Below are 13,151 nucleotides of genomic sequence, written 5' to 3' on the forward strand. Positions count from 1 at the left end.
AACGGCTGAGGCCCTGGCCTATGTTCATGGCTAGTGGTTCAGCTTCACATGAGGATGGAAGCACTCAGCCTCTCGCTAGAAAACTGAAAAGACTCAAGCTGGCAAAAGCACCGCAAAGAACTGTGCGTTCTTTGAAATCCCAAATCCACAAGGAGAGTCCAATTGTGTCGGTTGCGATGCCTGACCTTCCCAACACTGGACGTGAAGAGCATGCGCCTTCCACCATTTGCACGCCCCCTGCAAGTGCTGGAAGGAGCACCCGCAGTCCAGTTCCTGATAGTCAGATTGAAGATGTCAGTGTTGAAGTACACCAGGATGAGGAGGATATGGGTGTTGCTGGCGCTGGGGAGGAAATTGACCAGGAGGATTCTGATGGTGAGGTGGTTTGTTTAAGTCAGGCACCCGGGGAGACACCTGTTGTCCGTGGGAGGAATATGGCCGTTGACATGCCAGGTAAAAATACCAAAAAAATCAGCTCTTCGGTGTGGAGGTATTTCACCAGAAATGCGGACAACAGGTGTCAAGCCGTGTGTTCCCTTTGTCAAGCTGTAATAAGTAGGGGTAAGGACGTTAACCACCTCGGAACATCCTCCCTTATACGTCACCTGCAGCGCATTCATAATAAGTCAGTGACAAGTTCAAAAACTTTGGGTGACAGCGGAAGCAGTCCACTGACCAGTAAATCCCTTCCTCTTGTAACCAAGCTCACGCAAACCACCCCACCAACTCCCTCAGTGTCAATTTCCTCCTTCCCCAGGAATGCCAATAGTCCTGCAGGCCATGTCACTGGCAATTCTGACGAGTCCTCTCCTGCCTGGGATTCCTCCGATGCATCCTTGCGTGTAACGCCTACTGCTGCTGGCGCTGCTGTTGTTGCCGCTGGGAGTCGATGGTCATCCCAGAGGGGAAGTCGTAAGCCCACTTGTACTACTTCCAGTAAGCAATTGACTGTTCAACAGTCCTTTGCGAGGAAGATGAAATATCACAGCAGTCATCCTACTGCAAAGCGGATAACTGAGTCCTTGACAACTATGTTGGTGTTAGACGTGCGTCCGGTATCCACCGTTAGTTCACAGGGAACTAGACAATTTATTGAGGCCTTGTGCCCCAGTTACCAAATACCATCTAGGTTCCACTTCTCTAGGCAGGCGATACCGAGAATGTACACGGACGTCAGAAAAAGACTCACCAGTGTCCTAAAAAATGCAGTTGTACCCAATGTCCACTTAACCACGGACATGTGGACAAGTGGAGCAGGGCAGGGTCAGGACTATATGACTGTGACAGCCCACTGGGTAGATGTATGGACTCCCGCCGCAAGAACAGCAGCGGCGGCACCAGTAGCAGCATCTCGCAAACGCCAACTCTTTCCTAGGCAGGCTACACTTTGTATCACCGCTTTCCAGAATACGCACACAGCTGAAAACCTCTTACGGCAACTGAGGAAGATCATCGCGGAATGGCTTACCCCAATTGGACTCTCCTGTGGATTTGTGGCATCGGACAACGCCAGCAATATTGTGTGTGCATTAAATATGGGCAAATTCCAGCACGTCCCATGTTTTGCACATACCTTGAATTTGGTGGTGCAGAATTTTTTTAAAAACGACAGGGGCGTGCAAGAGATGCTGTCGGTGGCCAGAAAAATTGCGGGACACTTTCGGCGTACAGGCACCACGTACAGAAGACTGGAGCACCACCAAAAACTACTGAACCTGCCCTGCCATCATCTGAAGCAAGAAGTGGTAACGAGGTGGAATTCAACCCTCTATATGCTTCAGAGGTTGGAGGAGCAGCAAAAGGCCATTCAAGCCTATACAATTGAGCACGATATAGTAGGTGGAATGCACCTGTCTCAAGTGCAGTGGAGAATGATTTCAACGTTGTGCAAGGTTCTGATGCCCTTTGAACTTGCCACACGTGAAGTCAGTTCAGACACTGCCAGCCTGAGTCAGGTCATTCCCCTCATCAGGCTTTTGCAGAAGAAGCTGGAGGCATTGAAGGAGGAGCTAACACGGAGCGATTCCGCTAGGCATGTGGGACTTGTGGATGCAGCCCTTAATTCGCTTAACAAGGATTCACGGGTGGTCAATCTGTTGAAATCAGAGCACTACATTTTGGCCACCGTGCTCGATCCTAGATTTAAAGCCTACCTTGGATCTCTCTTTCCGGCAGACACAGGTCTGCTGGGGTTGAAAGACCTGCTGGTGACAAAATTGTCAAGTCAAGCGGAACGCGACCTGTCAACATCTCCTCCTTCACATTCTCCCGCAACTGGGGGTGCGAGGAAAAGGCTCAGAATTCCGAGCCCACCCGCTGGCGGTGATGCAGGGCAGTCTGGAGCGACTGCTGATGCTGACATCTGGTCCGGACTGAAGGACCTGACAACGATTACGGACATGTCGTCTACTGTCACTGCATATGATTCTCTCAACATTGATAGAATGGTGGAGGATTATATGAGTGACCGCATCCAAGTAGGCACGTCACACAGTCCGTACTTATACTGGCAGGAAAAAGAGGCAATTTGGAGGCCCTTGCACAAACTGGCTTTATTCTACCTAAGTTGCCCTCCCACAAGTGTGTACTCCGAAAGAGTGTTTAGTGCCGCCGCTCACCTTGTCAGCAATCGGCGTACGAGGTTACATCCAGAAAATGTGGAGAAGATGATGTTCATTAAAATGAATTATAATCAATTCCTCCGCGGAGACATTGACCAGCAGCAATTGCCTCCACAAAGTACACAGGGAGCTGAGATGGTGGATTCCAGTGGGGACGAATTGATAATCTGTGAGGAGGGGGATGTACACGGTGATATATCGGAGGGTGAAGATGAGGTGGACATCTTGCCTCTGTAGAGCCAGTTTGTGCAAGGAGAGATTAATTGCTTCTTTTTTTGGGGGGGTCCAAACCAACCCGTCATATCAGTCACAGTCGTGTGGCAGACCCTGTCACTGAAATGATGGGTTGGTTAAAGTGTGCATGTCCTGTTTTGTTTATACAACATAAGGGTGGGTGGGAGGGCCCAAGGACAATTCCATCTTGCACCTCTTTTTTCTTTTCTTTTTCTTTGCATCATGTGCTGATTGGGGAGGGTTTTTTGGAAGGGACATCCTGCGTGACACTGCAGTGCCACTCCTAGATGGGCCCGGTGTTTGTGTCGGCCACTAGGGTCGCTAATCTTACTCACACAGTCAGCTACCTCATTGCGCCTCTTTTTTTCTTTGCGTCATGTGCTGTTTGGGGAGGGTTTTTTGGAAGGGACATCCTGCGTGACACTGCAGTGCCACTCCTAGATGGGCCCGGTGTTTGTGTCGGCCACTAGGGTCGCTAATCTTACTCACACAGCTACCTCATTGCGCCTCTTTTTTTCTTTGCGTCATGTGCTGTTTGGGGAGGGTTTTTTGGAAGGGACATCCTGCGTGACACTGCAGTGCCACTCCTAGATGGGCCCGGTGTTTGTGTCGGCCACTAGGGTCGCTTATCTTACTCACACAGCGACCTCGGTGCAAATTTTAGGACTAAAAATAATATTGTGAGGTGTGAGGTATTCAGAATAGACTGAAAATGAGTGTAAATTATGGTTTTTGAGGTTAATAATACTTTGGGATCAAAATGACCCCCAAATTCTATGATTTAAGCTGTTTTTTAGTGTTTTTGGAAAAAAACACCCGAATCCAAAACACACCCGAATCCGACAAAAAAAATTCGGTGAGGTTTTGCCAAAACGCGTTCGAACCCAAAACACGGCCGCGGAACCGAACCCAAAACCAAAACACAAAACCCGAAAAATTTCAGGCGCTCATCTCTAGTTTTAAGAGGACATCCTCAAGGCTGCCAGACAGGCAGAAGGATCCAACATAATGGGAGGCTTACAAATTTACCCCGATCTATCTCAATTCACTTTGGCTAAGAAATGCTCCTTCCACCCAATTACCGCAGTTCTACGGAACAATTATATCAAGTACAGGTGGGGATTCCCAGTCGAATTATCGTCAGATATGACTCATTGTCCTACGTGATATCTCCCCCTCTGCCGACTTTGTATATTCTGGGTTATTCCTTTGAACGTTGTTCCTTACTAAATACCCTGTTTGTAATTGTTAGATCAGTGTGCTCTCTTTACATTTCATACTAATATATTTACATATTACTGCATGAGTGATACCTGTCAGCGGCCACTCCCCTGATGGTTTTTGTTTTGTCACCAGTTTTTGTAAGTGGCAAACACGGTGGCCCTCATTGTAGGGCCATTTCAGTTCTTTTCTCTTTTCCTTCTTTTTGCTTCTTCCTCATTCTCCTTTTTTTTTTTTTTTGCCCTTTTCCGTATTCCCCCCTCCCGTGGGGAGTCCAAATGTACATTTAAGCTGATACTGTCCCATCGTAGTTTCCCCAATGGTTACATTTTATTCATTGAATGTCAATGGTCTTAATTCACCTAATAAGAGGTGACTAGCTTTGGAATCTTTCCAAAAGGAAAAGGCTAGAGTAGTTGGCCTTCAAGAGACGCATTATTCTTGCCAAGGCTCCTCCCACCTTCTATAAAGCATGCGACCCCTCTAGTTATTTTGCCAATGGCCCTTATAAAAGACATGAAGTGGCTATCTTATTTCACAATTCAGTTCACTTTGGGGGTCATTCCGAGTTGTTCGCTCGTTGCCGATTTTTGCAACGGAGCGATTAAGGCAAAAATGCGCATGGTACGCAGTGCGAATGTGGTAAGTATTTTAGCACAAAACTTAGTAGATTTACTCACGTCCGAATGAAGAATTTTCATTGTTGAAGTGATCGGAGTGTGATTGACAGGAAGTGGGTGTTTCTGGGCGGAAACTAGCCGTTTTCTGGGAGTGTGCGGAAAAACGCAGGCGTGTTAGGGAAAAACGCTGGAGTGTCTGGAGAAATGGGGGAGTGGCTGGCCGAACGCAGGGCGTGTTTGTGCCGTCAAACCAGGAACGAAACGGCCTGAGCTGATCGCAATCTGTGAGTAGGTCTGGAGCTACTCAGAAACTGCTAAGAATTTTCTATTCGCAATTCTGCTAATCTTTCGTTCGCTATTCTGCTAAGCTAAGATACACTCCCAGAGGGCGGTGGCCTAGTGTGTGCAATGCTGCTAAAATCTGCTAGCGAGCGAACAACTCGGTATGACCCCCTTTATCCGAAAGTTTGGAAATAGGTTCAAAGATGGATGCTATTTAATTTTAGTGGGGAAACTAGAAGGTAAAGTCATGACACTTGTCGCCTTATATGCTCCCAATACCAATCAGACTTATTTTTTACGGAAACTATTTGAATCCATACAAAAGGTTCAAAAAGGCCATGTAGTGATTATGGGAGACTTCAATGTTGTACCAGATGAAAAATTTGATAAATCCTTTTCTCCTATGAAACCCCTTAGAGGCCTACGTCCCCAGGCCAGTATTGAGTGAATTTGATTTATACAATGTATGGCGTATAGTCTCCAAAGGTTAAAGACTATACTTTCTCCCACGTGCATAATTCCTATTCCCGCATAGATTTGATCTTGTTAGATAAGTGGTCACTACAACACGGGTCCCGGTCAACCATTAGCCCCGTAGTATGTTCTGATCATGCAGCGGTAACTTGGTCTTGGAATCTTAATCATTCTTATGTCTCCCAGGCCTTGGAGACTCCCCTGAGGCATCATCCGCTATGGCTGATGCTTTGGAGACCTACCTGGCCACCAACTTTTCCCCTCGACAATTCAATCCCCACTCATTGGTGTGCCCTAAAAGCAGTCCTGTGAGGATTAGCAATCCAAATGCGAGGCCGATTTAAGAAGCAGTACTTAAATCAGCAGGAGGATTTAGAGCGACTCCTCATCCAGGTGGAATCCTTAAATAGAGCACACCCTTCCCGTATTCTGAAACATGAACTAGTATCCACTAGAAATCAACTCCACACATTGGCCCTCATTCCGAGTCGTTCGCTCGGTATTTTTCATCGCATCGCAATGAAAATCCGCTTAGTACGCATGCGCAATATTCGCACTGCGACTGCGCCAAGTAATTTAACAATGAAGATAGTATTTTTACTCACGGCTTTTTCATCGCTCCGGCGATCGTAATGTGATTGACAGGAAATGGGTGTTACTGGGCGGAAACACGGCGTTTTATGGGCGTGTGGATGAAAACGCTACCGTTTCCGGAAAAAACGCAGGAGTGGCTGGAGAAACGGGGGAGTGTCTGAGCGAACGCTGGGTGTGTTTGTGACGTCAAACCAGGAACGACAAGCACTGAACTGATCGCACAGGCAGAGTAAGGTTGAAGTTACTCAGAAACTGCAAAGTAGTTTGTAATCGCAATATTGCGAATACATCGGTCGCAATTTTAAGAAGCTAAGATACACTCCCAGTAGGCGTAGGCTTAGCGTGTGTAACTCTGCTAAATTCGCCTTGCGACCGATCAACTCGGAATGAGAGCCATTGTTCTTACAACGTATGAAACATGCTTACACTAAACTACAACAAAAGTTTTACAAACTGAGCAATTCATCTGGTACATTTTTAGCTCGCAAGTTAAGACTACGCCAAGTTAGAAACAAAATCAAATACATCCAGACATCGGAAGTCAGAAACTTCTAAACCCATCCGATATTGCAGAGGCATTTGCTAAATATTGCACACAACTATACAATCTAAAAGCTGATCCCGACACTGTGCAACCCACTCCCTCTCTCAGAGCTTACTGCTTGTCAGGTCTTCCCCTCCCCAAGCTGTCTGCGGACACTTTAAACTCCCTTAACGTACAATGGTCCGAGGAGGAATTAGTGCTAGTTATAAAATCCCCGCCATCGGTGAAGGCTCCTGGTCCAGATGGATTCATTAATTCCTTTTATAAAAAATATGCCCCCAATCCCATTTCGACCCTCTCCTCTTTATACAAATTTGCCACTGATTGTGGATCTTTATCTGAAGAAATGCTAAAGGCACGTATCATCACAATCCCTAAGCAAGATAAGGACCTTTCCCTGTGCCAAAACTACAGACCTATTGCATTGGTCAATACAGACCTAAAAAAAAAATTCCAAGCGAATAGGCTATCTCCTCTTATTCCTCACATTATTCATCTGGATCAGGTGGGGTTCATCAGGGGTAGGCAATCAACGGACAATACAAGAAGGGTTTTCAATCTTGCTGAATATATAACAATCAAGGATGAGGAAGCTATTTTCCCTTTCCTTAAAAACTGAAAAAGCATTTGACAGGTTGCACTGGTGATTTCTTCATGAGATTTTATTGGTAATTGGTCTCAACTGTGCAATCTTGTCCTCTATTTTAGCATTATATAGCTCCCCAACAGCTGTTGTGTTCAGCAATGGTTTTTTATCTTCCCCCTTTAAGATTTCAAATGGCACTAGACAGGGATGCCCACTATCGCCCTTCATATATGTCCTTGCAATAGAACCGCTTGCAATTGCAATACGCCAATCCTTATCCTTCCCAAGCATAAAGGTTGGGTCGTTTCTTCACAAACTTTGCCTGTTTGCAGATGATGTGCTTTTGTTTATTACACACCCCGACAGTGCCGACACTGCATTGCCGGCCCTGCATGAGATTATTAAACACTACAGTGTAGCATCCTACTATAAACTCAACACTTCTAAAACAGAAGCTCTACCGTTTAATTTAACACCAGCGAGGTTGTCTATATTTAAGAGTCTTTACAAATATAATTGGAAGAAGGATTATATTTTAGATTTGGGTATTAATATCCTGAACTCCCTATCGCAAATTGCAGACCTCAATTACACCCCACTACACTCACAGATAGAAGCATTATTACAAAGGTGGTTGGGTTTGGAGGTGTCATGGTTAGGTAGACTAGCAACATTTAAAATGTCAGTTTTGCCTGAAGTACCTTTTTCGCTCATTACCTTACCTAGTCCCCCAGAGGGTCATTGGCCAAATGCACTCTGTGTTACTTAAGTACGTTTGGAATAAGAACCCTCCCCGAATAGTGTACAGCTGCTTAACTAGAGCACAGAGGTTTGGAGGGTCAGACTTAAAGAAATACCAACTTGCTTACCTTGTAGCACAAATAAGTGACTGGTGTCAACCTGCAGGCAGGAAGCAGTGGGTAGACCTAGAGAAACAGCTATGTGCACACGCCCCGCTGACTGATCTTTTGTGGATTCCAGTCCAACAGAGATCGCTCTCACACATTACCTCTTGTGCTATCATAGACTTCTATAAGGCGTGGGAAACATTAGTGGTTTCTTCTAAAAATGTCTCTCTACCTTCTCGTAAACTATCGCTATATTCTCATTCTCTCTCTCTCTCTCTCTCTCTCTCTCTCTCTCTCCTTATTCCAGATTTAAATATTTCTAAGTGGATATTATGAGGTATTGACACCATTTCGAAATTGGTAGATGGTACAACAATTACTCCATTTAGTACTCTACAAGCTCAGTATGACCTCCCAGCTACAGAAATGTTTTCCTACTATCATATTGCCCATTGGATAGCCAACTCATTGCAGTCTTCAGGTCCAATACTCTTGCCACCCCCCCAATATCTTAGCGAGAATCGCATCTAGTAACGCCAAGGGTTCTATAGGATTCTGGTATGCTATGGAATACAGCTCTGAGAGGGGCGCTAAAACACCCACTCAACTCCAATGGGAAGTGGATCTTAACTGTTCATTTACCCAGCAATGGGAGTTGATTTACCTTTCGTCACATACTATGTCCAAATGCACCAACCATATCAAAATGCACTTTAAACTGCTACATGGACTTTACCCCCGCTAAGCTACACAAGATCTGGCCTACAATGTCCAAATTATGTTGGAGGAACTGTGCGGAGGTGGGCAACACCTTCCATATCTTCTGGGCATGTCCTATACTCCGCCAGCTCTGGAAAGAAATATTTAAATACGCCTCCACAGTTCTACGTATCCCTCTTTCAGAGTCTCCTTCCCTGGCCTTATTACATATTTACCCAAAGGATCTACCTAATACTGATCACTATGTTTTTGCCCACATTTTCATTGCCACTAGAGTGGCAATAGCACAGGATTGGAAGAGCTCCGCTCCTCCTACGCTCTTAAAAATTGTCCGGAAGGTCCACCATGCTTTTCAAATGGAGACCTCTGGCATACCCTACTCCCTTACAGCTAATTCCCCACTAGTTCAGTGGTCCGGTGGCATGAGTATTCGACATCTTGAGATGGGCCTAATTTAATTTTAAATCCAGATTGATCACAAGACCAGGAATTATGGGGTCCTCACTGTTATATATTTCTCATTGACATTTTATATTGTACCTACTTTCTTTGTGTGATGTATGGTATCAGTAACTAATATGGAAGTTGGGTTTTGGACTCCCCCTTCCTTGTTTCTGTGTTTTTGTTTTGTTGTTTGTTTGTTTGTTTTTTTCTTCCTTCTGTGTCTCCCACCCACCCTTCCGTGATTCACCGAATTACATTTTTAATAAAATATTATTAATAAAGAAGGGTTGACATTCAAGGCATCTGGAATCCGCCTCATTTAGGGGGGCATAATATATTATGTCTGTTTTGTTCACCACCAGGAGTCACTGGGCATTTCTGGATTGCAGTTCTGCTCACTGCCAGAGGTGCTGCTCTTTGGACATTCTTGCAGATCAGGTGCCTGGTGAGTGATCACTTGATCAGCAAAGTCTGTACACCTGTCATCTGGCTTTTAAAGTCTGGTCATTACATTTCCTGGTCTGATGTAAGGAGGTTGCTGATCCTGGAGCTGTCCCTGTTATACCAATCTGCCAATACCTTGCAAAGCCGAGCCACAGTAGTTCTTGGATTTCTGGCCTGTCTGTCTACATCCGATAAAGTCTGCCGCAGCTGTTCCTAAAATACCTGCATTTCCATAATCTGCAATTATTCTGTTTTCTGGTTTCTACTATATATGCATATACCTGGACAATTCATTCACCAGCATCACCTCAGTCTGCCAATATCCTGTGTTCTAGTCTTATCTCTGTATTTCTCTGGGCAATTCATTTGATAGCATTACCTCAATTTGCAATATATTGTGTTAAGTTTTCTGCCATACCTGCATATACCTGGACTATTTTTATTTACCTGCATTGCCACAGTTTGCAAATATACTGTGTTATACTAATCCTTCACAATAAACACCCCGAATTACCAGCAACCTTTTGTTCTTTGGATTCCTGAGTAACTTTGGGAAAGTAAGCGTAACGGCTCCATACAAGTTCAAATAAAATTGTCCTCACAAAAAAATTAAAACATATATAAAATTGTCTCAGCCCCCACTCCTCCTCCCTCACCCATGAAACGCCTTAATAACACCACCAAATACTACCTACCGAGCAGGCAGCCAGGCAGAACAGCAGCTCCCTATGACAGCACACCACGACAGGCAGTCGAAGGAAGAGAAGCAGTGGGCTCTTCCCAGCATGTGGGTGACATCATGTCACCATATATTTACTGTTAAACCAGAAATCTGTAACACCCTAAAACAAATATCACTAAAGATTTCCACACTAAACATTGTATTATACCTCAATAAGCTTAACAACGAATAGATGCCAAACATCACCCATAACAGATATGTGCATGAACACTGCCATTCTAATTATAAAATGTAAGAGTAGCTCTAGGAACTCCAGCAAGAGCATTCTTCGCCTGAGGCAAATGGTTGATGTGGACAATTAAAGAGTAGTAGGAAAGAACTTCTTAAAGATGTCAGTGACAAAGGGGTCCGGGTACTAAGCCTTGGAGAGAGATAAAGTGGATGGAGATGAAGTACCAGCCAAACACCTCCTAACTATCATGTCACAGACTGTATTTTAAAAAAGAAAATGGTAGTAAGGAGCTGATTAGCAGGTACTTTATCTCTGTCCACTTTGGGGGTAATTCTGAGTTGATCGCAGCTTCAAGTTTGTGTTAGGCGCCGAGGGTCCGCCCGTCAGTGCGGCCCGGCGCCTAGCAACTAGGGACGCCGCAGGCAGACAGCCGCCGGCTCCCTAGCAACGCTAGACGCCGGGCGCACGGAGCCGCTCTGACCATAGCAACGGGGACGCCACTGTCGGACCGCGTTCCCCGTTGCTAGGTCTAATGAATCAGGTCAAATTGCATCCTGGCCGTGCAGCATGCAGCTGCACGGCATAATTAACATTACCCTGTCTGGATCCGGATTGGAGGGGTTCTAAATAAAAGCACTCTCAGGACTTCTCACAGACGCCGGTGTTAGCTTCCTGTTGCTGTGTCTGTTACAGAGAGTTTCCAGTCCTGCTCCATCCGGTTGTTCCTGTCCTCAGTGATCCAGTACTCGGAATTTGTCATCTTTCCTGGAGTCCTACCGAGCACCTTTAACATCCAGTGGTGTTCGTGAGTCGCGGCGTAGCCGTGTGTTGCGGCTTGACCGCTTACTATTTATTATTTAGTTTTATTGTGTTCCGGAGCTTTTGCGGAGGATTCCGCTCCCACTGGTCCACTCTGGTATCCAGCGGTGCTGGATAGGAGTAACGGATCAGTGGATCTTTGGTTGTCCTTTTCCCTGGCGGTTTGTCCGCACATACTTTTGGTTAAGTTAGATAGCTTGTAACCCCTGGTCTGGTTGCTTAGTCAGAGGGCCCCTTGTTATCACCCTGTCTCGGATTTCCCTTTGTCTCCCATTAAGACCTGAGGGGGCATCGGGGTTGGGCAGACATAATCCGCCCTTCGAACGCGGCTGCCATGGGCTCAAGCAACCATAGTCTCGCAGGGGATTTCTGATAACACGGGCGAGACAACGGAGTTAGGGCGCCAGGGGTTACTAGGCTTTCCTGCTCCCGTAACCAGCATATCTTTCCAGTACTCAGACCTCTGCCATAAGATCTCATCTGGTCTGGAGTACGGGAATCATAACATTAACACCGGCCAGACTAAAATTTAAAATTAACAGGAGTTAATTTTTTCCCTTATTCAGTTGGGAGATTTTGTCAGCTTCATGAATCCCACCGGTGTTGGGCCAAATCCTGGCCAGCTTTTAGTTAGCCAGATCCAAGAGCTTACTCAGATGGTTCAGGATCTGTCCCTTCGGGTGAGGTCACAGGAAGATCTGTTACGGACTTCCCCGAGGGTCATTCCTGAACCAAAAATGCATCTGCCTGACCGTTTTTCTGGGGATAGAAAGCAGTTTTTTAATTTTAAAGAGTCTTGTAAACTGTATTTTCGTTTAAGACCAGTATCCTCAGGTACGGAATCTCAGCGGGTAGGAATTATTATTTCTCTGCTACAGGGGGATCCTCAGACCTGGGCTTTTGGTTTAAAGACAGACGATCCAGCTTTATTGTCTGTAGACGCCTTTCTGGGGTCCTTAGGGCTTTTGTATGACGACCCTGATAGAGAGGCATCCGCCGAGAGTCAGTTGCGTGCTCTCAGACAAGGTAGGAATCCCGCAGAGATTTATTGTACAGAGTTTCGCCGTTGGTCGAACGACTGTGGATGGAATGACCCAGCCTTGCGCAGTCAGTTTCGCCTCGGCTTATCCGAGTCTATAAAAGACAGTCTCCTTCAGTATCCCGCTCCTGAGACTCTCGATAAACTCATGGAGCTCTCTATTAAGATTGATCGTCGTCTCAGAGAGCGGAGGGCTGAAAAAGGAGCATCTGTCGGGTCTACTCCTTGTGTTTTTTCCATTCCTGTGGACATAGAGGAGCCCATGCAGATAGGCCTCTCCAAACTGTCTCCAGAAGAAAGAACCAGAAGGCAAAATTCTGGTCTTTGTTTATACTGTGGGGGTAAGGGACATTTTGCCCGTAGTTGTCCGAACAAGTCGGGAAACGCCTCGACCAAGTGAGTTGTGAGGGGGTTCACTTTGGTCTACAGCTTATCTCCTCAAATAATTCACTGTTGGTTCCAGCTAAAGTTTCCTTTGGCAGCCTCTGTTCTTCGGTCTCGGCTTTTGTGGACAGTGGAGCTGCAGGGAACTTTATGGATTTAACATGGGCCAAGGCCTTAGGTATTCCTCAGTTAGCCTTGGGTAGGTGTATCACCATGCATGGTTTAGATGGGAGTCCCTTGTCCAATGGGGTTATTTCTCTCTGTACACCTTCTGTTCTACTTTCGGTAGGAGCTCTGCATTCTGAAAAGATTGAGTTTTTCCTTACCCATTGCCCAGCAGTTCCTGTGGTTCTGGGTCACCCT

Source organism: Pseudophryne corroboree, chromosome 1 (genome assembly GCF_028390025.1).
Source record: "Pseudophryne corroboree isolate aPseCor3 chromosome 1, aPseCor3.hap2, whole genome shotgun sequence".
NCBI lineage: Eukaryota > Metazoa > Chordata > Amphibia > Anura > Myobatrachidae > Pseudophryne > Pseudophryne corroboree.